The 26010-nt window shown below is 29.8% G+C and overlaps 1 protein-coding gene and 1 non-coding gene across 2 annotated transcripts in view; one reads left to right on the forward strand and one right to left on the reverse strand.

Annotated features, from left to right (window-relative positions):
- The window catches only part of AstCC (Allatostatin double C), a 53798-nt gene extending 38048 nt beyond the window's left edge, over positions 1–15750 (reverse strand). The window contains exon 1 of the mRNA XM_076402282.1: positions 15613–15750. The gene's annotated coding sequence lies outside the window, so the exon portion shown is untranslated. The remainder of the gene's footprint in view (positions 1–15612) is intronic.
- An 8833-nt stretch (positions 15751–24583) lies between these two features.
- Positions 24584–24656, forward strand: TRNAM-CAU (transfer RNA methionine (anticodon CAU)). The gene has a single exon. It is a non-coding gene; the product is annotated as a tRNA-Met (tRNA).
- Positions 24657–26010: the final 1354 nt, after the last annotated feature.

Below are 26010 nucleotides of genomic sequence, written 5' to 3' on the forward strand. Positions count from 1 at the left end.
ATGACAATCAAAAATGGTCGCACATCAAAGAATACTGAAATAGACTTATAGCACACAAATAAAACAAAAAAAAAACAAAATAACAAACAAAAAGACTATTATATTAATATATTAAGAAGGAGACTGCTGATTAATGTTCGAATACAAAAAAACTATACATAACATATTGACCTAGATCGCTATGAAAATAGTTGTTTCCAAACTTCCTAATTTGATATTCCTCTATAGGTACGAAAGTGTGGTTCAGTTATATTGAATTAAATTACTTTGACCAGCTACAGACGTTTTGCGCAAAACCCATCCGAACCATAATTCTCATTCCATAGCAGATAACACACACGCAGAGAGTTAAGCAGAAATCGCTTTTGTCAACGATTGTCTTCGACGACTAAGCTCGCATTTTTCAGTTGACGTACAGAACTCCAAAAACTCACTTATTAAATTTTTTTCAACAAGAGTTCAATGCCAGCTAAAATTCAAATATGCCAAATATTGACATAAGACAATTAATCTTTATTATGTTTCATGTCAGCTACACAAAAGCGATAGCAAAAATAAGATAGAATGAAGTGAGTTCATACTACATCGTTCTATATTTAACGTTATTGATAAAAAAACACTCCATATCTGGTTATATTAGTTAATTCTTGCAGGCGGTAGAATAAGGACTAAACTATATATTGTTTATTTATTATGTTGTAGATACGATACGAATAAATGAGATCAAAATTATGTTCAATATACGAAGATTATAAAAACAACTAACCAGTCAATTTGATATTTAACATTGTATATTTTTTTAATTTATCGACAAGAAAATCACCCATATATCTCTTCCTGTTATCCTATAACTCTGTTACCAGTGATATCCAAGGTTTTTATACATCAAGAAACACAAACTAATCACAGAAAAAAAGAAATATTTTTTCGGAGAATCAATTAGATTTCTAACCACTACCACTAAAAACAACTAACCAGTCAATTTGATATTTAACATTGTATATTTTTTAATTTATCGATAAAAAAATCACCCATATGTCTCTTCCTGTCATCCTATAACTCTGTTACCAGTGATATCCAAGGTTTTTATACATCAAGAAACACAAACTAATCACAGAAAAAAAGAAATATTTTTTCTGAGAATCAATTAGATTTCTAACCACTACCACTCTAAAAACAACTAACCAGTCAATTTGATATTTAACATTATATATTTTTTAATTTATCGACAAGAAAATCACCCATATATCTCTTCCTGTTATCCTATAACTCTGTTACCAGTGATATCCAAGGTTTTTATACATCAAGAAACACAAAGTAATCACAGAAAAAAAGAAATATTTTTCGGAGAATCAATTAGATTTCCGTAAAAAACACGTCAAAATATAATAAGTTTATAAACCAGTTAACCAATTAAATAAAAATTTAAATATTAAGAAATATAGCTCCGCTGCATTTCTCGATATATATGAAGCTTTTGATAAGGTGTATCATACTCGGTTGCAAATTAAACTGAAACGCTTCTTGAAAGGCGATCTTATCATTTCACCAACATTTAATATCAGCCACAAGGAACCTCCAACTTCATCTCAACAAAATCTATTTGTGATTGAAAACATGACGGATCAAGTCGAATGAGACAAACTGTATTTACGCGACGTTCATCTTGCATTGGACTTATCTCCCAGTAAATGTTAATAATCCTGAACGAACTCCTGCAAGCAGAAAATGTTCAATATCTAGAAATGCATTTGAATCGACGCTAAACTTGTAATAAGCATATTAATAAATTGATAGAGTACACAGCGTAGCTTAAACTGAACGATACAAAAGATATCAACAAAACAATTTGAACATTATGTATTATGCATCTTGTTATATGTTGGCAACACTGATTCCGTGTAAATAATGCGACACGTATATATCGCTCAATTTATGTGACAAATCTTGTAGATTATATTTCAGTGAATTACACTTTTTGTTTTGTGACGGTTAAAACAAGCGATAGGTAAAATGTATGATCCCTTAGAAAATTTAAAGCAGATAGTGAGGAGTATATCTCCATCATCATTGAAGTAATGGGCGCATGTTTCGGTACAAGAATGGGACAAAATTCCATTGGAAAAAATTCCTGCATTATTTCGCGATGTCAGTGAAGACACATAGCTTTTACTCTAGATAAATTCTAGGTAATAAATTTGCACAGAAGATCACTTGAAGTGATCTCCTATATTTCATTATAAATAGTAAATTACATAAGAAACTTATTACCTTTTCCGCATATGGAATATTCTAAATAATTAACACATAATTATATCTGAAAATATACTTCATTAAAGTATTTCATTTATATCTTTAAAAACATATTCGTACATGTAAACAAGAATGTTAAGGGCGATCAAAAACATTAAATACTACAAAGATTTACGCTATTTCCAACACTTGTAAATTTGGGAGCGACTGACCAAACGATTTCACATTACCACCAAATCATAGATATTGCTCTAAAGTGAAGAAAAAAGCTGTCCAGAAAATCAGAAACATACAAACAAATAAAAAAAATTCAAGCCTTCTCTTATTTAAACTTATAGTCTATTCATAGTTCTTTCGAACTAGCCTGTCAAAGTCGTACGGTTGTCAAACGTACGCAAAATTGTACAAAATATTAGTTATAATTACTACGGGTTATAAACAGGCAAACGTTATTTTAGCGCTCTGATTATTTATTAAATGTTAAATAGCTCAATAATAATTCAATTCATAACACTTCGTTTGAAAATGCCGAAAACAGTAAATAGTCAGGGTCGCAAATTTATTACGGTTTTAATAAGTTATTTCGAAAACGAACGAGATAATGGAGACCATCTGCCCGTAAATTCCATTAAAGAGGTAAGTATTGACAATATTAAATATTATAAGTTGCTGAAATTAGCATGTTGCTGCTGCGCTGAATATTAATATAGGTACTACTAATAACATCGTTTACAAAATGAAGAACTATACGTTAGATTCAACCAAGAAAACCCGTCTACATACGAAGTGGGTGATGTATCTTGACTGTCTTGATATTGGCTCTCTTCAAAATCAAATATACGAAATGTATAAGAACAGTGAGTACACAAGCTATTTTATCGATATGAAAATAATTTAATAAAATTATGTCAAAAAAATTCTTAGTCTGGAGAGTATTTATAAAAGAGTTAGAGACATGTAGCATTTTGAGGGCTGTAAGACATCTTCATACATCGTAGGATTTAAATGGTGTAAAGATAAACCTCGAAGAATTACATTTTTAAATTCGTACAGTAAAATCAGGGAAGATAAATTATTTGTATTAGGGTATCTTGATAAAACTTGGACAATTCAATATAGTTCATTGGGGCAATCTTGGCAAGACAGTAACATAGTAAGTGTAAACACAACAAAAATTGATGGAAAAAAATAAAAGTTACAATAACATTTCATTAGGTTTTCTGGTAATAATATTTATTAATAATTAATTGCATATATATTATAACAAGGTATTATAATTAAAATATAAAACAACTGAAGGTATGCATATAATTAATAGAATATAACTGTAGAAAACGGTATTATAGGGCGTGAAAGATTTATGTGCACAGATATGATTGTAATTGTACAAAATTAAACATGGGCACTAGGTTAAAACGTATGAGGAGAAAATGGATACCAACTGTTTTGTAGATGTGGTAAATCCATTAGGTAGATTTCAGTGATCTGTACACAGGTAGTAGCAGAAGAAATAAAAAATACGCCAACGTAAAGAGGTAAATATGCACTCGAATGAAAGTAAAATACATTACTTTATGATATATAATTGTTAACTAGGTGGATTAGGCCTCCAGGGGGATACCATTACATAAAAAATGCACATAGAATTCTACCTCATGGAAAGAGAACTTTAAGTAGACTATTTAGATTCTAAATAAGTAATTTTGCATTTGCATTTTGTTTCCCGCAGATTGTTGAATGCTAAGAGAACAAAAAATGAATAAGGAGTATACCTAGCTGACCCACATAAAAAGCTCATGTGTTTAGAAAAAGTTCGAAAAATACACATCAAACAAAAAAATGTTCACCACGACGCGCTCTGCCTTTTTTTTATTACATCATATTCAACTAAACCAAACGGTTTTATTAAATAATATTACCGCGTATATCCTCCACCCAGAATATAAATCGAATTGTTCGGCAAAAAGCGTCATTTTTGGTGGAAAATATGAAGAATATATATTCAAATCAATTTTAGATTCTCGCTTGCAAGTGTCATATTCGTACAATGTTCGTATCGGCACATTATGGTAAATATAAAATAAACACGAATCGAATTCGATGTACCTATACTAATGCATACGTTTTGATAACAGTTCGAGCAACGTGCTGGTCTTACTTTAACAGATTTCTTATCCGTCAACACATTAGCGTCGATACCGTAAGTTATTCTAATTTTATTTCGGGCTTTTATAGTAATACAACGTGTTTATATAGAATATACGAAATATAAGATATATCGTAAATTATCATATATAAATGTACAGGAAAAGATATTTATTACTAAAAAGATGTGTGAAGATTATCATACTAATAGACTCTTGACAATTTATTAAATTAATCATGTTTATCTCATAAAATAGTAAAGGTAATAATTCAAGTTACTAAAACTTGCTTTCACAGTATTTCAATGTAAGATCAGAAATGTATTTGATATATAATGTTAATTAAAATAATAAATGTCTTTATATTAAAACATACTAAAATATATGCAACTATCTCAAGAAATAACACCCCCTGAAATTTTTTTAAATGGCATAATTAAATTTAATTTTCATTAGGTTTCAATAATCAACAAAGTATTAATATGTTTAAATTACTATACCACTGAACATTATAACAAAGTATGATAAGTAAGATTATTTTCAGTGCTGTAACAACATCAGAGTATCAAATATAAGAATACATGATCGTTCTTTACTTTTATGTTATAAATATAAATATGGAATAATAACTAAAGTAATACATGTTTGTATAATAAAACATAAATTATATGAATAAAACAATTTTGAAATTGATATATGACTTTATCGGGTATATTAAGACAATAACAAACCAATTAGGTAATTTATTTTTTACAATTTAGAAACATACATTAAATGAAGATACTGTAATATTTATCAAGGTTTTAAAATTACAAATTTACTGTTAATAATTCAGAATTTCTTCTATTTGTCCTGTGTGTTCCATTTATGCAAGTTACGTAGTTAGTTTCACTTTAACTACTGCATATTTTCATTACATCATTTACGTATTTATATAATTTAATTTTTCTTACATTTATAGTATACTTATTCATATCTCTCACTTAATATATATATATATATATATATATATATATATATATATGCTGATTAATAATAATCTGATAATAAATAATTTCTTTAACTAAATTTTTAAATAAAATTGCAGTATTATTTTCTTAATTATTCCACTATTCCATCTGGTCTTTCCAGATAGCTCATCTTTAATTTGCCCTCTATGGCTTTCATCTTTCTACTGCGTCTTACGTCCCACATATGAGCTACCAACTCACTAACAAATGAGAAGTTAAAATTCTATGAAGCTATTTTATAATTGTTATTATTCTCTTCGACATTCATTTTAACTCACGCACAAATTAAAGAATTTATTACCAGCAATATTTGGTTACTGCTTTGTTCAAGAAATGCATTTACTAATGAAACCTGAAATGAATCAAAAGTAAATACCAATAAAATTTACAGAAAATACTTAATAACTTTTAGAATTACCTCCAATAGAGTGATATGCTATGTTTCTGCTCACCAGACATACATTTAAATCAAAAGATGATTTAGAAGATCAAAATAATTTGCAAACAAAAAGGCTATACAATTCTTTTTATTCTAGAATTTTGTTAATCTATGTTGGGATGAAATTTTCGCATACGTCGGGTTTTTATTTCAGAGTTGTATATACCTTCTGATAAAGCGAACATATTAATTTACTCTCCACAAAAAAAAATGTAAAATATAACTTTACTTGGTCATAATAACTTTAATCGTTCATTTCATTTAAATAGTTCCAACAATTCCTAAATAAGGGAAGGTAACACAAAATCTTAAATATTTAACACTGCTTAAAATTAAACAACTTTGTTTAACAATGTTTTAACATACTCACTTTTCGTTTTAATATCGTTTCGAATGCAAAATTTAGGGACTTGTCTTCTGATTCAAAATTGTCTGTCCGCATTTTGATACATGATATTTTCTACTGCCAGATTTTGATTTTAAAAATTACGCATTTGGGCGTATTTCGTTTTAAAATATAAACTTTAACCGTGCCAAATTTCACTTCTCTAAGTGCCTCCGTTCCTTCGAAAAGATTTTTGATGACATTTTAATACTCCCCAAACCAAGACTGAACCTTTTTGGCTGTGTATATGAGCGCATTATTATCTTGGAATATGGTAACGTTTGGCTGCAATATGCTAGTCATAGTTAAAGGTTCATCGTTGATGCTGTCGTGATATTCAATCACAGTAATCTGGCCAGTGATTTGAATAGAACTGAGGATTAACTGAATACTTAATATAATAAGAAAGCAGGGAGGTCTACTCGTAACCTTCTTTTACGATTCTCCATACATAAACTCAGCCGTTTGTAGCATCTCAAACTCGGACAACCATTAAAAGGTGGCTCATATAAAATACGATATTCTTGCCTATTTTTTTTTTGAATACACCTTAAAATTATAATACTCTTATGGGCTGATATTGGAAATTTTAAAATCAAACATTTTCGAAATAATTTTGCTGCAATGTAATTGAACTGAAGTGAAGTAAAGGACTCGAATTACGAAAAAGTTCGAGGATAAGGGTTTGGAAAAAAGACGTTATGAAAGAGAACCATTATTTCAGTCAATTACAATTATTCTTTATTGCTTATAAAGATAAACAGTATTATTACTGGGAATTACTTGTATTTAAATTGTTACGCCTTTATTTTTCTCTGTTTTCTTGAATATAACCCATAATCTGTAGCCAAAGAGTAATTAAACCTAACTTTATAATTCATCTATATTTTTCAATCCTTTCCAATAATAATTTCTTTCGTTTTATTTTTATTAATGTATTTTATAAGTTTCTTATATTTTATTCCGAATTTGTGTAGGTTTTTTCCTTTCCTGAAATCAATATTTCGACATCGTCAGTGAACTCTCTTTCGGATTATTAGCTTTTTTCAAAACGATATATCTGATATTATATTTTCAAGATCTGGATGGCCACTTCTTTAATATTTCGTATATGTGAATTATAAATAAGGCCGGACTTAGACCCCTCCCTTATCGTAACGAATTTGTAGTTATGAAACCCTCGCACCTCCTATTTTTGTATAATGATACCTTATAAATAAAATATTAACTTTATTTTTGAAAAATATCAACATTTATGACTAATATATTCTCATATTGCTCCAAATTTTGTTATGACAAAATTATTCCTTTTAGATTGTAATGTCAATTGTATATTCCTTCAGTTTGGCGGTCAAAGTGGCACTCGAATGTGTTGTACCATCATTTGTCAGTGTATCCCTTATTGCTCACAGAACAGCTCTTTGTATCTTTCAAATGTTCAAGTGTAATTTATTGTTACCATGAAAAATTGGTTTTATTATTGCGAAAGATGAAACATTAAAATGGAGTCGCAACAGCTTTACCCTGGCTAGTTACCAGCATGATTGAAGCTCATGTAACATTAACTCTGCGGTAAAAAATATACCCACCAGTAAATATCAATAATTATCAATATCTCCAAGCCGAGGACGCTAAATAAATTAGTATTCTTCTGGACTGACATCGAACCTGGAAGAAACATATACTTACTAAATGAAAACAACTTGAACAGGAACTATATTAAACCTCTGGAGCGCTCAGCAAGCGCAAATCCACGTTAGACAATAAGATACTGCTACGACTGACGGTTCCATCGTAAAGTTTGACATATTTGACGATATACGTACTCAGACTATTTTGTCGCACGGACGCTATTTGTTTATTTCATATTTAGTTGATAGTTTCGTCTCGGCAAAAAATGGAACTGAATCGTGAACATTTTTGTGCGATGATTTTTTACGATTATCGACGTGGATTATCACAATAAGAGTGCATCAATCAACTTAATTTGACTTTTGGCGATGAAACTCCATCAAAAACCACCGTGTATCGCTGGTTTAATGAATTCAAAATTGGCTGTTGTGCCAGAAAACATCGATGCTGTGTGCGAAATGATTAAGCAAGATCGTATTGTGAGATTTACGCATCCCTAAGCATTAGTTCCACCAGTATATATGCGATTTTACATGAACCCGAAAGTAAGCAGCAGTCGACTATATGGGAATTCCAAGATGAACCAAATCCAACAAAAGTTGTTCGTGCACGAAGCACTTCAAAGCAAATGGTGGCCTGTTTCTTCGACAAAACTGGTCATATTGCAACAGTGCCTCTATAGGATCGTAGAACAGTAAATTCTGATTGGTACTCAACCATTTACTCAACCGTTTTGCCAGAAGTTTTCGGTGAAATAAGGAAAACAAAGAAGAGACGCCGGATTGATCTTCGTCATGACAATGCGTGCTCTGGCACATTGCGTTCAAACAAGAAAATATTTGAGCATTCAAAACATCGAACTGATAGGTCATCCTCTGTACAGCCCTGATTTGGCACCCAATGACTTCTTTTTGTTCCCATACGTGAGGAAAAAACTGCGTGGTTAACGATTTTCATCGCCCTAAGAAGCTATTGAAGCGTTCAAAAATGATGTTTTGAAGATACCTCATTTGGAATGGAAGAAATGCTTTGAAAATTGGTTTAAGCGTATGCAAAAGTGTATCGATCATCATGGCGAGTAATTTAAAAAACAATAAAAATATATTCGCTGCTTAACTATTTGTTTTTTTTCCTATTCCTGAAATATAAATAGTGACACTCGTATACGAATCAATACTTAAGTCTATTTGATCATATGGAATCCGACTATGGGGTACAATGGTTCGAAAGCGAAGTATTGTGTGCCAATGTAAAACTCCAAAACCCAGAACGAGTGTATTTCAAAATGTTTGTGTAAAGTATTTTAAAAGAGTGCTGGTACTCCTCAATGTACTACTAACAACAATCAACTATATGCGATATGATAGTGAAGTGCGTAGACTAAAACGTTTAATATATATATATAATATATATATATATATATATATATATATATATATATATATATTAGAATAGCATTTAGAATAGGACTAACTAATTAATATAATCTGTTTATAATCTGTTACACAGAAGATCACTTAATGAAGTGATGCATATATTATATGACTTGCATATGTTATATATTATAATCATAAGAAATGCGTATTGTCTTCTGAGAAGATTGTTAAAGCTACTAGGGGTAATAATTTAAAAAAATTCTGAATTAACTTACTTTGTTACTATTTTTAATACTTATAGAGCATTAAAAAATATATAGAAAATATTATAAATCATCTAGATTCAAAATTTATAAAAATCAATTAGTAAATCTATTTCTATTTCTATACCAACTGTACTTAAAGGCCAATATAACAACAAAATCGATTTGATGTTATAGTAGAAATTAATTCACAGCAAAAATTACCACTAAGTTTATTTACATAATGTAAACAGAATATCGTGTATTAATATTAATCATATAAAAAGTAACAAATTATATTTATAAGTTATATCAACAGAATCAAGGGGGTGTTTTGATGAAGACAAATTGAGGCTAAACGGGACAAAAGTGGGAAAAAGAAGACGCGAAAGCGAAACACCTAAAATGTCATCGGAGGTTTGCAGCTCTATATATCTAACACATTTCGATTATTTAGATAAATGATGCCATAAGGATACAATAAAGAATAATACGCCACAAACGATAACAAAAAGACGAACGTTCAAAACAATTTGAAACGAGGTCAACGAAAAACATCAAGTTGTTTTTTCTTCTACTTGGGAAAACTTCAAAAAGAAACGCATCTCCTACGAACAATTGTTTATTTTATTTTCAACGTTTTTATACGATAATAGAACCATATATTCTCTTTATTTTGTTTTATTTTACACTAACCGTTAACTGTATGAAATATATTATTATAATAATATATAATAATTACATATAATAATTAAATATAATATATAATAATCATATAATATATTTTTATATCTATTTTAGAATTTTATTTCAACAATAGGTAACTTTTGACAGTTTTATTAAATACAATGGTAAAATCAAACAGATTCAAATTCCATAGATAATTATCATGTTTAATAGTGGTTGTCTATACACAGGAATGTAAAATATAAATGTAGCTAATAAAGAAGAAGTAAAATATAAATATCAGACGCCAATAAAAGAAAATATATTTAAGAAATATTTTTATTAATCTTTCATGTAATATAAAGTAAAAATATATTTTATATAAAGCTAAAATTATATTTTCAACATTGCATTAAGGGGAATTTTAGCTACCAAATTAACTGAACTTTATCATTTTAATATAACTAAAATAAATAGCTGCGTTGTTAAATCAGCTATAAAATACAACCAACAATATATATATATATATATATATATATATATATATATATATATATATATATATATATACATATATATATATATATATATATATATATATATATATATAAAATGTGAAATACAGTTAATGTTATAAGTATTTAAAATAGTATATTATACATAATTTAAGTACCAATGATACCCCTTTTCTGATATACTTTTTTGGCTAATTAGTAAATTGCAAGTTTGTATATAAAAACATTATAAATAAATTACAAAGCACTGTCATATGATTGAAAAATCGCACCCTGAAAATTATCTAAGTATTTAGTAATTAATCTTAGCATATAGTTAATTTAGCTTAATTTTCAATTTTCATAATTCAAGATAAAATTAGAAAGCTTTTAAATAGATAAAAGATTGCTCAGAAATATAATAAACCAAAGACGGCTTGGATTTTTAATATTTATGATTTTCTTTTTCAGTTTTCTGTAAGTTACTTCAAGCAAATAAATAAAACAAATGTATATTCTAAAAGCAACAGTAGCACAAATAGCGATAGTATCAAAAATAATTACATTACAATTAATTTACAATTTATTGCTTTATAAATATAAACTTTCTTATCTTGAGTTAATTACAATTTCCTGATTAGAAATAATAATTAATAATTTACCTGAAAGACCTTTTACACGGAGGAGACAGGGAACATTTAAATATAGATTGTTTTGATAACATTAAAAAGGAACATCAAAGAGCTAATTTTAACGAAGCACCTTAATTAATATAAATACAAACAAAATATCACAGAAAACCACATCAATTAGGATGTATCGAATATAACAGAAAAAAGATTTATGCCCTAAATGCTAGCACTTAATGTTTTTAAAAATTTGTTGACAATAAGAATTATTGAAAACCTAACACCCGTTAAAGTGAAGAAGTCTATTCAGTAAATGTATTTTAAAATTTACTTTAAGAAAAACATATGCAGAAAATATTTTTTCTTGAGAAAGGACAGATAACATAACTATTAACTATTATAAACTTTTATAAATCTGACTGTTTGAACTATAAATGGCCTAAACCGATTGATGTCATATTTATATAAAACTTTCGAATATTGAATGGATTTTTAATATTTCCTAGGCATAATTTAGAAGGATACGATTACCCTTTTGTTATATCTATTACTCCTTATCTTAATGTATGTATAAATAAGTATATGAATTATTTTATTTCCTGTATTTATACCATTTTGAAAAACATCAGTCGTCAAAACAGTGGGATAAATATATTTATAGCATCCAAGAGGTTAGGATTATTAGCAGAAACGACAATCCTAATGTGTTCAAAAGTACTTTTAGTTTCGGTAATAATATCACAAAGATTAAATCCTAGCACTTAATGTTTTCAAAATTTTGTTCTAAAAACACTCCTGCTATTACAAATCAGGTTATTTAAGATTTTAATTAAATACTAGTAAATATAAATCCAAAGAAAACTGTATTGAAAAATTTTAGTTAATTATTATTCTGATGTTTTCGGAACTATATTATTTTTCTACATGTTCTGTAAAATGTTACATTTTATTTAAAATGAAATGTAAACATTCAGGCAACGCCATCCAGTTTTTATTTAAGACAATATATATAAGTCATAGTCGATAAAACTGGCAATAGCAAAGCGGTATATAAATAAGAGTATCATAATATAGAAATAATAATAGCAATGAAAATGAATAACTAAAAACATTTAAATATCAGTGGGTTTTTCAAGTTCTAAATTAAATTATATTAAACTTACAAATGTAATATCACGCAAAATTGAAGAATATTAATATTTTTAGGTAATATTCATTATAAAAATCAAATAACTGCATAAAACTTTAAATATTTAGCAAGACTAAGTAAATGTGCATTGATGCATAATTATAATATATTTCGAAATAATACCAGCAAGGTGAAAAACAAAGTAAAGAGGTATTTTTATTTTATTATTGCCATTTGCGTAAAGCATCATTAATAAATTTATATACGCATGAAAAAGATTCAAATATTTATATTTTGTACCAAAGAACGTAGATAAATACAATTATCACAGGACGCAATCAGCATTGGTATTTTAAGCAAGCCTGGAAATGGTTAAATTATGAATTCAATAAATTTGAGTTAATAAAATTGACGATATTTATGCACCTGACTGAAAATACCGCTTTATTTTCTATGTAATTAAACATTCACAAATTGGGTTTAACTATATTGTTAATATACTAAATGTGGTGCTTTATTATAAATTAGTTGTCACAAAGTATAGGAGAATGAACAGTTAAGATTACTAGAAATTTATATTAGAGATATTAGATATTAGAGCCTTGTTAACACATACAAAGTGACTTTACGGAAGGAAATATAGGAAGAATATTTCAAAAAATATTACAAAATTATTATTTAATATTTAAAGTTTTTAGGAAAACTCCATATTCAGCTCAATATATATTGGATATACTACATTTTTAATTTCAAGCACGAAGCAGATCTCACTTTTAACTCTCTACAAAAATATATGAACTTTTGGCTCATAAATAATAAAAGCTTAATAAGCTTAAATAAAGTATGACAATTAATTAACGCTATATCCATTATTTGTTTTTTATAAATGACAAGCAGATCTCACTTTTAACTCTCTACAAAAATATATGAACTTTTGGCTCATAAATAATAAAAGCTTAATAAGCTTAAATAAAGTATGACAATTAATTAACGCTATATCCATTATTTGTTTTTTATAAATTACATTTGGATCAATAATAAGTAACTGCTTAAAATTAGAGTCATTAAAGTTAGTTAAGTTAAGTTATATTCTTATAAATTACATTAATTGTTTAGATGTCTTGAAATATATTTAATATTAAGATCGTTTTTAAAACTTTCCTAGACTATGTAAATGTTTCATCCATTTTACTCCATTAGAAGTTGAGTACTGAAAATTATTTAACATTTATATATTATCACATACTCATTAGACAAATAAATATAGTAGTTTTGATTGAGGTAAATGTATTAATGCCAGTATTGGGAATATTTAATACAGTACACTGCCAATAGTATTTTGGTATCATATTCTCCCAAATTCTAGAAATCCAGGAAAGGTCTAATAAGACTAATAAACACTAGAATTTTTTTTTATTGACAGAAAATAAATTATTCGTTAAACAAAGACCCTTCATATAAAAAAACGAATGAACTTGATTAAAGAGATTCGGTTGAAATATATAACAAAAAATTTAATTATCCTGTGTTTGTGTGTTGTAGTAAAGCAACTAATTTATAAAATTATTATGGACTAATGCTATCACTAGTGATAATACAGATTGTAGTACGAATGAACTTGATTAAAGAGATTCGGTTGAAATATATAACAAAAAATTTAATTATCCTGTGTTTGTGTATTGTAGTAAAGCAACTAATTTATAAAATTATTATGGACTAATGCTATCACTAGTGATAATACGGATTGTAGTAGGATAAAGAAGTTTAAATTATGTGAATTAATTGAAATAAAATGTATGAAACTATAAATAACTAAATGTTTCGAAACACACACAGAAAAACATCAGCACCATATAACATTAGGAATTATGGCTATATAATATATATAATAAAAAGATCTTCGATCACTTCGATATCCTAAAGAGTACGATGGTACGCTTGGCCGAAAAATACATAACAATCACCAAAAAATTTTACAAGCTAAATAAAAAAAATAAAAACAACTAAACAAAGTAGTCACAAATTTATATCAAATGTTTCCTTCTTTCTAAATCTTTTATGGATATTAAATAATATATTTTTAATTAAAACTTAAGACATACTTTTACATACTCTATGTAAAGGTTTATATTTTTTATTTATTTCAATGCTCTTTATTACATTCAATTTAGTGAATTTTAAAAATATATAAATATTATATACCTGAAAATGTTTATATTATTATCTATATAAATTGTGATTTCTTTGACAGTAATTTCGTTTATATAAATATAATATAAATTATTAGTTATTTTCATTTTAATGACTGAATTATTTTAATAACTTTTATTATATTTAATATGTGTGCATTTAATAGCGAAATAAGCGAAATATTAATTTGTCTATTATTTATATACTTATTAATAAACACAATTTAAACAGTGTTTTAAATATCTGAAAATAAAAATAAATATAGAAATATAGAAACTTAAATATAGAAATTATAAAATTTTAAATATATAATGTATAGTTATATAGTTTTATAGTTATATTATTTAATTATATTTTATTTCTTTCCTTTAAAGAAATATGGGATAATGAAACAAGTTGAAAATTATTATATAATTAAGAATGAAAAGTAGTGATATTTGTATAAGTTCATATTTACACCTCTGGTTTTGTAGATAATAGAAATGTTACAAATTAATCAAATATCGAGTAAATGTAAGATAGATAATATAATACCATATTTGTATAAACAGTAATTCTATAAACTTCCTACACAGTACTAATTGCGTTTGAGTTTTTGAGCTAACCTATAATTAAAGATTAAAATAGCAATCTAACGGATATAATATTTTAATAATATATTAAATATTTATAGTAGTCAAATTATTTTAAAAAATATAAAATTACAGTGATTATAGTTTGTTATTATTATTTAGAATGCTAAAAGCTTGTTCCAAAGTTAACATTTAGTCATTTCCTTAGTTATGTCAGATAAAATATGTAACTAATATCTATTAAAAACATAAAATTATAATAATAATTATATTTTGATTATTTTTTAAATATATTTTATTAGATAATCCTAATTTGTTTGACACTAGCAAAAGTTGTCACTAATATTTAAATTAAAAATTAAAAAATAAAACAACAAGTTTTGACATGCTAAAACTCAGATATAATATATATATATAATAAACGAAAAAAGGAATCCCTTTATTAACGTACCTTTTTGCTGCTAACCAATTAATCACAAGCACATAAATATAAAACAAGATTCGCTCGCAAGTCGCTTGAAATAAAACAAGATGTAACGTCGTCAAATTCGAACGTCACCACTTGTTGATGTTTGTTTGGTTTTCTAGCTTGGACCAAAACGTTAACTGTTGCGAACTGGACGGCCAACTTCGCGAAGTTCCGCTTTTAAATGTTCGCGCGCCGACTACGCAACATCGAAACGGCGCAACTTTCTTGAAACTTTCCCACATTTCGGCATCTGTTCCGTCGTTTCGGCCACGAAAAGTGTGTCAACGATGATCGGAAAAAGTCGCCCTACCAGCCACCTTACCACCATCCCCCCTGTCGTTCTCGCACCCTTGGGGATTTATCTTAGCACATCAAGGCTGTTGGCGAAATTAATCTGTTGTTCGTGGTGACGTATCATTGACGTAACATAATATTGTAGTACGCGACGAGGTGCGAAAGATTTTACGGTGAAAAATAATAAATTTCCCTTAAGTTATTACGTCGGTTGCTGTAATAACATTGGATTAGGTTTATAATTAGCCATCCGTAAGCAAAACCGCTGAAATATTCTTTTATTTGACTTAATATTTTTGAATGAGTAACAATTAAGGGTTAATTATAAAGTTTTAGTAATTCCTCGAAATGTATATTAAACCGCAACCAACAATGTGTACTAATTACTTAATATATAGGGTTTTTCAATTGGAACTGCTCGCTGTTGGTTTTGTTTGTCATCATTTAATTAATTTATATATTTTTTTATTATTGAATTAATATATTGTTACTAGTCGTTTCCGTCTAACCTACAATTTGTCTTTATGCTAACTTAAATCTAGGTATATAACTAGGAGGACCCATCGACCCTAACCCAGTCTCTGGTGAAATAACGTTTGTACATGTCACTGCTAAATTTTTTAATATATGCACCTCACTACACAACACTGCACAAGATCAGATGGTCTGATTCTTTTGAGTCTGTGTCCTGTTCTGGTGGTGTCCAGAAGTTGCAATATTTCAATATTAGTATGAGAATGGAGTCTTTCCTCATGTCCCCTTTCAATTCTCTTGATTTCTTGACTGACTGTGGGTATCTGAAGGTCTCGATGTAGGTAATCAATCCTATAGTATTTGGGTGCACCCACAATACCTCTCAGGACTTTGTTCTGAAAAATTTGTATTTTATTAATGTTACTCTATGCAGAACATCCCCATAATTGAACTCCGTATGTCCATGTAGGTTTCAATATTTACTTATATAATAGTAATGTATTATATACTGATAATTGTGATTTTCTTCCAATTAGCCAGTACATTTTCCTATATTTCGATTCCAGTTCTCTTCTTTTCTTTTTTATATGTTCCAGCGAAGTTTTGCATCGAGATTCATTCTATATATGGAATAATAGTGTAATTTAATGTTATTAGTTCTTGTACGGTCTGTTTATAGGTGAACTGCACATGTACAGATTTACTTTCATTAATTCTTATTTTCCAAGCTTGTGTCCAATTATTTATATTGTCACTTGCCTGTTGTAATTTTCGTGGGGCTTCTTCACTATTGTCTCCGACAGCTATAATCGCAGTATCATCAGCAAATGTAGCCATTGTGATATTTTCCATTTGTGGTATATCACAAGTGTAAAGTAGATAAAGCATTGGTCCCAGTACAGTTCCATATGGTACACCTGCTTTAGCTTCTATTATTGTAGAGTAAGCTTCTTCTTGCTTGACTCTAAACATTCTGGTTGTAATGTATGATTTTAATAGTTCGGTGTGTTGTTTTGGTAACATTTTCTGTAGTTTATGAACAAGGCCCTCAAGTCAAACCTTACCGAAGGCTTGTGCTACATCTAAGAATATAGCTGAGCATACTTTTTGACTCTCGTAGTCTTTTTCAATAACATCTGCTATTCTGTGGACATGGTTAATTGTTGAGTGTTTGTTAATAAACCCAAACTGGTGTGTCGGTATTAGGTTTTTTCTCTCTATGAATTTAATGAATGATGCCAAATAAAGTTTTTAAAGTAGACTCTTCATCGTTTTCTAACCAAATTCGGCATGGCTCGGCAGGCAATCTGTCCATACAAGGACATGGCAGGGAATATATATTTTTTAAATGATATGAAGCAGCATACGTTGACGATGAAGTTATCTCCCACAGAGGTGACGTCAATTTTCCATTCACGATCCGATGAGACAACCTTTTTGATAGAAATGTGTCTTCTCTTTTGGTCGGTGTTATTCCCTGACTGATCTTGGCCTGACTTCATCAAGCTGCTCGCGTCTTAGCAACAATCCACCAGGTATTAAGAAAAGGTCGAAAAACTGGAGCCATCTTTTTAGATGTTTGCAAAGCATTCGACCAAGTTTGGTATGACAGTTTAATATTCAAAGCTAAACAGCTTGGCCTACCGAATCTCCCTGGTAGATTCATACTTAGACTGTAGGTCCTTTCAACTGAGGACCTATGACGCATTCTCCTCTCGAAAACAAATCTCCGCAGAAGTTCCTAAATGTACTCCTCTAGTCCCCCCCCCCCCCGTGCTCAACCTGTACATGGCTGATTTCCCACTCCACAAACATTCCCACACAGCATTTTAGACAGATGACACAGCTTTCTTCACAACTGGCTACAATCCCAACGCTATTCACAGAAAACTCCAAGTCCAGCTGAACCAGGCGATTACGTGGTACAAATTCTAGCGGCTAAAATTAACCTGAGCAAAACTCGGGCTGTTCTATTCCACCGCAAGAACGGGTTCCGAGCATACCGCCTCCAAATCGATAAAATTCCTATAATCTGGCTCCAGAAGGTATCATAATTCGGTCTCCAGTTCGACCGCAGGTTCCAACTCTCTCTACAAATGGCTAGTCCATCCATTCTGCTTCTACAGAGCACAGGTTTGATACAGGTACGTCTAGACAACTTGCACTACTTCAAGTGTCCCAATCCAAAAATGCCCGCGCGTTACACAATCCTCCATGGTTTATGAGGAACGTCAACACTCATCTCGAATAAGGCATCCCGTTCCTGAAGAATTTCACGAACATGCTCAGTATAAGGTTCTCCCTAGACGCCTTAGAATACCACAACATCTTGATCAAATTCCTACCCATACACAAACCTAGCTACGACGATAACCAGCTACGATAATCCCAGTCATAACCCAGGGTCTCTGTCGCCCGTAAAACACTCCACTATCCCGAACCTAAAGCGACATCAGCAGAATACTATTAGGTTCTAGCTGGTCATTCTCGAACAAGGAAAAAAACATTCGATAAAATACGATAATTTATAATCGACGTATATCAGTATATTAAAGAAAAAATATTATAATTTGCGCCCTGGTATGTAGGGAATATGAAAGCTTGGACATCTTTCGTCAATCAGTTATGCAAAAACACTTCAGCTATCTAGCCTATTAACAGCTGATCTACATTTAATTTATATTTACCAAGAGATTTTTATTAGATCATTTTACATAAGTTCGTTCGAAAATTCAGTTCAAATGAAATGGAAAATATGTCTATAATCTGATGAACTGTCTGGCGGCTAATTTTTCTCAATTTTGAATAGGGAACATTAACGCTTTTACAAATATTACTTTCAACTTTCATCTTGATTTCATTTAATTTTATTCCTTTCTCATCTTCAAAAATTTCACTTTGGCTTAAATCAGTTTTTAATTTTTTTTACATAAAATTGTCTTTCAGTCAAGTGAAATTTCATTCCAACATTATGTTTACTATTGGCTTTTTCTAGGTATTTATTAATGTTTATACATAAAAGAAAGAAAAGATTAAAAATTTTAACCCAAATTTACAGGATGATGAAATGGTGCGTTTTCGTTGACAAGATTGCTTAATTCATAATAACCTAAAGACAAAAAAAAGAAAACTCTTCTAGAGGTTAGCTGCTATCGTGCAAAGTAAAAAAATCAAATAAATTTATTCTCGCCAAATTACAGATGTCTGGAAAAACGAGACATTTTACCTTTTCTTCGGCATTATTTCAGATTTTTCTTAATAATAAAGATCCAAATTTTGTTTATTTATATTAATTATAGCTTCACTTTGTACGATAGAAGATTTATTTGGAGAAGACTCACACCAAATATGATAGTACTCGGGTCAGTAGAACTTGATACAGTTAAGAAAAAACTCGTGTAAAGTTTCATTTTTAGATACTGCGTCACTAAAATAGCTATATCTCCGAACCTAATTTAAATTATGAAAAATCTTTTTAAGAGCATATTCTTAAAGAGTTGAGCTTTGAAAATATAGAAAATAAAGTTTTTCCTAATTTCTAGACTAGAATACCCCCTTAGTATCCAGCTGTTTCATATATAAATATACCAATTCATATTCTCACGCCAAAAATCTACGTTATCTGTACTAACATCCTAATTATATATTAGTATATATTTCTCCAACTCGTTACAGCTTCCAGACACCTACTTTATTAAAATTTAGTTCAATGTCTAAAAACTTAAGCGAATTTTAGCAAATATATAAAGTTCCTTTATTGATAACTTGCAGTAGTTTTATGACTTTTGGCTTTTAGTATTACCTAATACTAAGATTGGAATAAGAGCATCACCTGTTTCTATTCTACTTGATCATGCAAGCATTGAAAATCTTATAAATTTAATAATTTTGAATCGAACACACATTCAAATTCATAATCATAAATAAATTGTTTCAAAGTGATATTTGAAAATCGCAATATTCCTAATTCATAATATTTTCAACCAGCAGTCAGCTTAATCAGATCACATTAGTGTAGCTATTTTTATATATTTCTTATCTAATTTCCCAGAAAAGTACGAACTAAACAAAGGATAAAAAGAAGATACAAAATGTCTTCCAAATCAAAATTCTATTAATCAATAAAATGTTAACAATCTTATTGACTCCAATAGCTAATATGGATACCCTGATAATTCACAAAGCTCTAAATAACGAGACAAAAACTTTAATACCGAATTTTCATGGGTCTTTAACCTCTGTCAAAAAAGCAACAATTACTTGGCTTATTCTAAAAAACAGGATATATAAATAGAAATCTAATTAGATAGGACAAAAACATCAGACCTACAGAAGAGGTTTAATCGATAATTGATTTTAATAATTTAATTCATTTTAAAAATCTATAAAAACATTTTAAGATTTATAAGTAACCATTATAATTTGTCAATTATATATTAGGGTCTACTCTTGATCAACTAGTGTATATCAATTAATATATGTGAAAGGTAATTAAACAAAAACTAATAATTATTTTACTTAAAAAATACCAACCTATCTCACTCGTTTACCATACCGGTAGTTCTTTTAAAAAAGTGGCCATATAATCAGATCTGTATTACATAACATTTAGATTAGGAATCGAACTTAGGAACTAGGATGTTTTTTTATTGTATTTTTAACTTTTATCCAACAGATATTTGCAAACCGCTTTTTCAGCTAATTAACAAATATATCTCTTAAACCTCATCATTCATATTAACACGAACTTATTAAGAGAGTTAGTCACCAAATTTCAAATTAGAGAGATTAAGTTTTCTAATAATTTTCGCAGTTTTGTTTATATAGACTACTGGATTTATATTATTTCTTTACATAGAATAATATAATATAAAGTGGTAGAAAATAGCTTGTCAGTAAATAATGTGAAGACACAAATGATATATGAATATGTTTAAAAATCGGTTCTACACAATTTTATAATGTATAATTGACCTTTCACCAAAAGATTCAAAAATCAAAAAATCAATTGAGATTACTTAATACTAAAGTATTTCAACACAATATTCCTATAGATTTTAGGCAAATTATGTGTTAAAAAAGGAAAATGAAAAAGCATAATTACGTTTCCAAAAATAGGTTAATATTGGTTAACATCAAATCGAAGTCTCTAATGCGAACTTTATTGGTTAGTATTAAACCTATACAAGCCTCTTCAAATGAAAAGATTCTATTTATGACACCATAACAGTTCTCAAAGATGTCTAAATTTAATATTAATAACCCTCAAAAGATGCGTATATAAATTTGACAGCTGTCGGATCATCAGTTTGTGAATTATAGCATTTTGAGTGAAGCAACTTTTGTTATTGTGAAAAAGGTGGATAAAAAGGAATTTCGCGTGTTGATAAAATATTGCTTTTGGAAGGGAAAAAACACAGTTGAAGTAAAACTTGGCTTGATGCCGAGTTTACAGACACTGTCCCAAAATCAACCATTAAATATTGATATGCTAAGTTCAGACGTGGTGAAATGAGCACCGAAGACGGTGAACGCAGAGGATGCCCAAAAGAGGTTGTTATCGACGAAAACATTTTAAAAACCCACAAAATGATTTTGAATAACCGTTTGTTGGATTATTATAATAAGTATAATTGAATAAAATAGTTGACACTCTAAAGATATCAACTGAACGTGTACATCATATCATTTACGAATATTTGGGTATGCGAAAGCTCTGTGCAAAGTGGGTGCCGCACGAGCTTACTTGTAACTAAAAACAACGACGAGTTGATAATTCGGAGCAGTGTTTGAAGGTGATCGAGCATAATAAACCCGAGTTTTTGCGTCGATATCTGACAATGGATGAAACATGACTCCATCATTTCACTTCGAAGTCCAATCGACAGTCATCCGAGTGGATTGCACATGATGAACCCGCTACAAAGCGTGGGAAAACGTAACAGTCAGCTGGCACGGTTATGGCGTCTGTATTTTGGGATGCGCATTGAATGATTTTCATTGACTACCTTGAAAAAGGAAGGATCATCAACAGCGACTATTACATAGCTTTATTGAACCGTTTGAAGGACGAAATCTCCGAAAAACGGACGCATTTGAAGAAAACGAAAGCGCTGCTTCACCAAAATAATGTACCGTGTAAAAATCCATGAATTGGGCTTTGCATTGCTTCCTCATCCACCGTATCCTCCAGATCTGACTCCCAGAGACCATTTTCTCTTCTCAGATCTCAAAAGAGTGCTCGCTGGGAAGAAATTTTCGTCTAATGAACAGGTGATCGACGAAACTGAGGCCTATTTTGAAGCAAAGAACAAATCGTACTACAGAAATGGCATCAAAAAATGGAGGGTCGCTATAATCAGTATATCATCACCCTTGAAAGGAATTATGTTGAATTAAAAAAACTAATTTTGCCAAAAAATGTGTTACTATGGTAGGCCGGGGACTTTTCAATTAACCTGTTATATCCCATTGAAGAGCTGCCTCGGCATTTCGCCTACCAATTGGTATATGGCCCACTTAAAAACCATCCCAGAAGTCATTTAATCATACTCAAGCAGGTTACTGACGTGACTGAAAGGGCCAATTTAGATCAAGCAATAAAAGGACCAATATAATGTTAGCAACTTCTAAAACAAACATACCTTTTGAAACATAAATTCGGAATGGATGACCAATCAATAAACTGCTGAATATAAAATAGCTAATAAACATGACCCCTTTATCAAACAACCTGTATATAGAACTGACAAATAACAAGGGCACAAGTGGTTTCTCGACAAGTTGACACATTCCAGTCCATTATTCAGCGTTTTCCATTGAATAATTTTATGTATACTTCCGTATACCATAGCAAAGTATAAAGCTTTTGTAGTGATTAAGTAATAGTAATAAATGTGTAAAAAGTATAAGGTTTATGGAGAACATGAGCTAGTTTATAAAAAGTAAGTTTCCGCAATATGTAATTATAAAATATTATATTATATCGTTTTTTTGTTATTAAAATTTTTCAATTAGCCAAAATGCATATACACTACCTAAATGCATATAACTCAAATCACATACACTAAACATTGAAAATTAATACTATATGATATTAATACGTAACTATTAATACCCCTAACGTATTTAGTTGAATGGCATAGCAAAAATATGAAAACATTTTGGAAATGAAAGCCTCGATAGCGCAGTAAGTAGCACGTAAGTCTCATAATCTTGAGGTCGTGAGTTCGATGCTCACCCGGGGCAGTACTATTTTTATTCAAACTTATTTCACTAATATCACAACTAAGATGTTATAATTGAAATATAACATTAATCTTAATCTTTAAACGTGTGCGGTCGTTCATATATGTATTATTGGCTTCCAGATTGGAACCGCGTTTATTTATTAAAGTAGTAGTAGTAGAATGTAGCTTGTCAGTAGATAACGTGAAGATGCAAAAGACGAATATACCTTTCACCAAAAAATGCAAAAGCCTTCTGCAAATGTTTCTTAAAGTTCAACGTGAAAAAAATCACGAGTCGCAGAAACTCTAAGGTACAACTGGAACTTTCATAGTTGTGCTACCTACCGAGAGTTTTGTAGGTAAAGGAGAGGCTTACGGTGAGTATATTTGTGAAACTCTTCACAATTGGTAGATATTGGTAGGTAGTTATTGGACTCTACGTATGTGTTGATGTTTCTCATAAACCATCTAATAAACCAGTTTTAACCAGCATCTTATACAAGAATCGCCTTCAAATGAATGGAGAGTTTGCTACTCCTGCAGAGCAGCGGAAAGAGTTTATTAGACAAGCCATTGCTTTTACAAATGGCCGATTGGATTTGGGTTTACCACTGCAATCTACGGTCGTATTTTAAACTAAGGGCCTTGTCAATCTGTAGGCGGTAGACGCGGATCTCGCCCTGGCGAAGGAAGAGAGTAGCATGATTAAATATAGAAACATAAAAGATACATTATGACCAATAGAACTAATAAACAGAAATTACAAAACGATATAAGAGTATTCAAGGAAAAGAAAGCAGAATCGAGATGGTTGAATCAAATAAAATACTTGCAAAAATAAGAAACTTAAAAAAAAGTAAAAAGACGTCAAACAAGCTATACTAACAAGTAAAAAGAAATTTTCAATACCGTGAAGATATACGACGGTTGTTAAGGCATTCATACGTAAAACACAAGCCTCGGTAGCGCAGTAGGTAGCGCGTAAGTCTCATAATCTTAAGGTCGTGAGTTCGATCCTCACCCGGGGCACTACTATTTTTATTCAAACTTGTTTCATTAACATCCCAACTAAGATGTTACAGTTAAAAATATAACATTTATCTTAAACTTGAAATGTATACGATGCTTCATATATAGGCAGTAGATAACGTGAAGACGCAAATGACCATTGAAAATGTTTATAAATAAGTTACACATAACTCTATAATATATGATACACATTCCAACAATAAATACAAAAGCATTATGCAAATGTTTCTTAAAGTTCAACTTGAAAAATATCACGAGTCGCAAAAATCCTAAGCTACAACTGGAACTTTCAAATTTGTGCTACCTACCGAGAGTTTTGTAGGTAAAGGCTTACAGTGAGTATATTTTTGAAAGTCTTCACAATTGGACTAGGTAGATATTGGTTGGTAGGTATAGGACTTTACGTATGTGTTGGCGTTCCTCATAAACCATCTAATGAACCAGTTCTAAACAGCATATTATCCAATATCACCTTCAAATGAATGGTGAGTTTGAAACTTCTGCAGAGCAGCGGATATAGCTTATTAAGCTCATTAACAGCCCGTTGCCCTTGCAGATAGCCGACTGGATTTGGGATTACCATTGCAACCTACGGTCGAATTTTAGACCAACGGCCTTGTCAATCTGTAGGCGGTAGACGCGGATCTTGCTCCAGCGACGGAACAGTATAGCCCGAGTTTGGCATGATTAAATATAGAAATATAAAAGATATATTATCACCAATAGAACTAATAAACAGAAATTACAAAAATGATATAAGGGTATCAATACTTCCAGGAAAAGAAAAAAGAATCGAGATGGTTGAATAAACAAAATACTTTGAAAAATTAAAAACTTTAAAAAAAGTAAAACGGTGTTAAATACACTATACTAATATGTAAAAAGAAATTTCCATAGCCGTAAAAATATACGTCGGTTGTTAAAGCATTCATATGTAAGACACAAGCCTTGGTAGCGCAGTAGATAGCGCGTAAGTCTCATAAAATTAAGGTCGTGACCCTCACACGGGGCACTACTAATAAGATAAAACCTACTCCAGGTTTCATCTCAACCTCTAGTCCATTAAGTTATGAACATCAATCAGTTTATGGTTAAAAAGATATAGGATAGTAGTTCTAATAGTTATTTTATGCAAAAACAAAAATATATTACTCACTTTTATATCTGGTGTAATTCAGGTTCTGAAATTAGTTTATATTAGACCTATTTTTACCTCTATGTAATGAACGTGCATATGTACGTCCACGAGTAATGTTTTTAATTGTGGTTTAATGATCAATAAAATTATAGAATTTTAAAAAATTTATATAACTGATGAGAAGGTTTTTTTGTAACATGTTTTCACTTTGAAGTA

The sequence above is a fragment of the Rhynchophorus ferrugineus genome, unplaced genomic scaffold (assembly GCF_030347505.1).
Source record: "Rhynchophorus ferrugineus isolate W39M unplaced genomic scaffold, kcgeb_rfMv2 rfM1, whole genome shotgun sequence".
Classification (NCBI taxonomy): Eukaryota; Metazoa; Arthropoda; class Insecta; order Coleoptera; family Curculionidae; genus Rhynchophorus; species Rhynchophorus ferrugineus.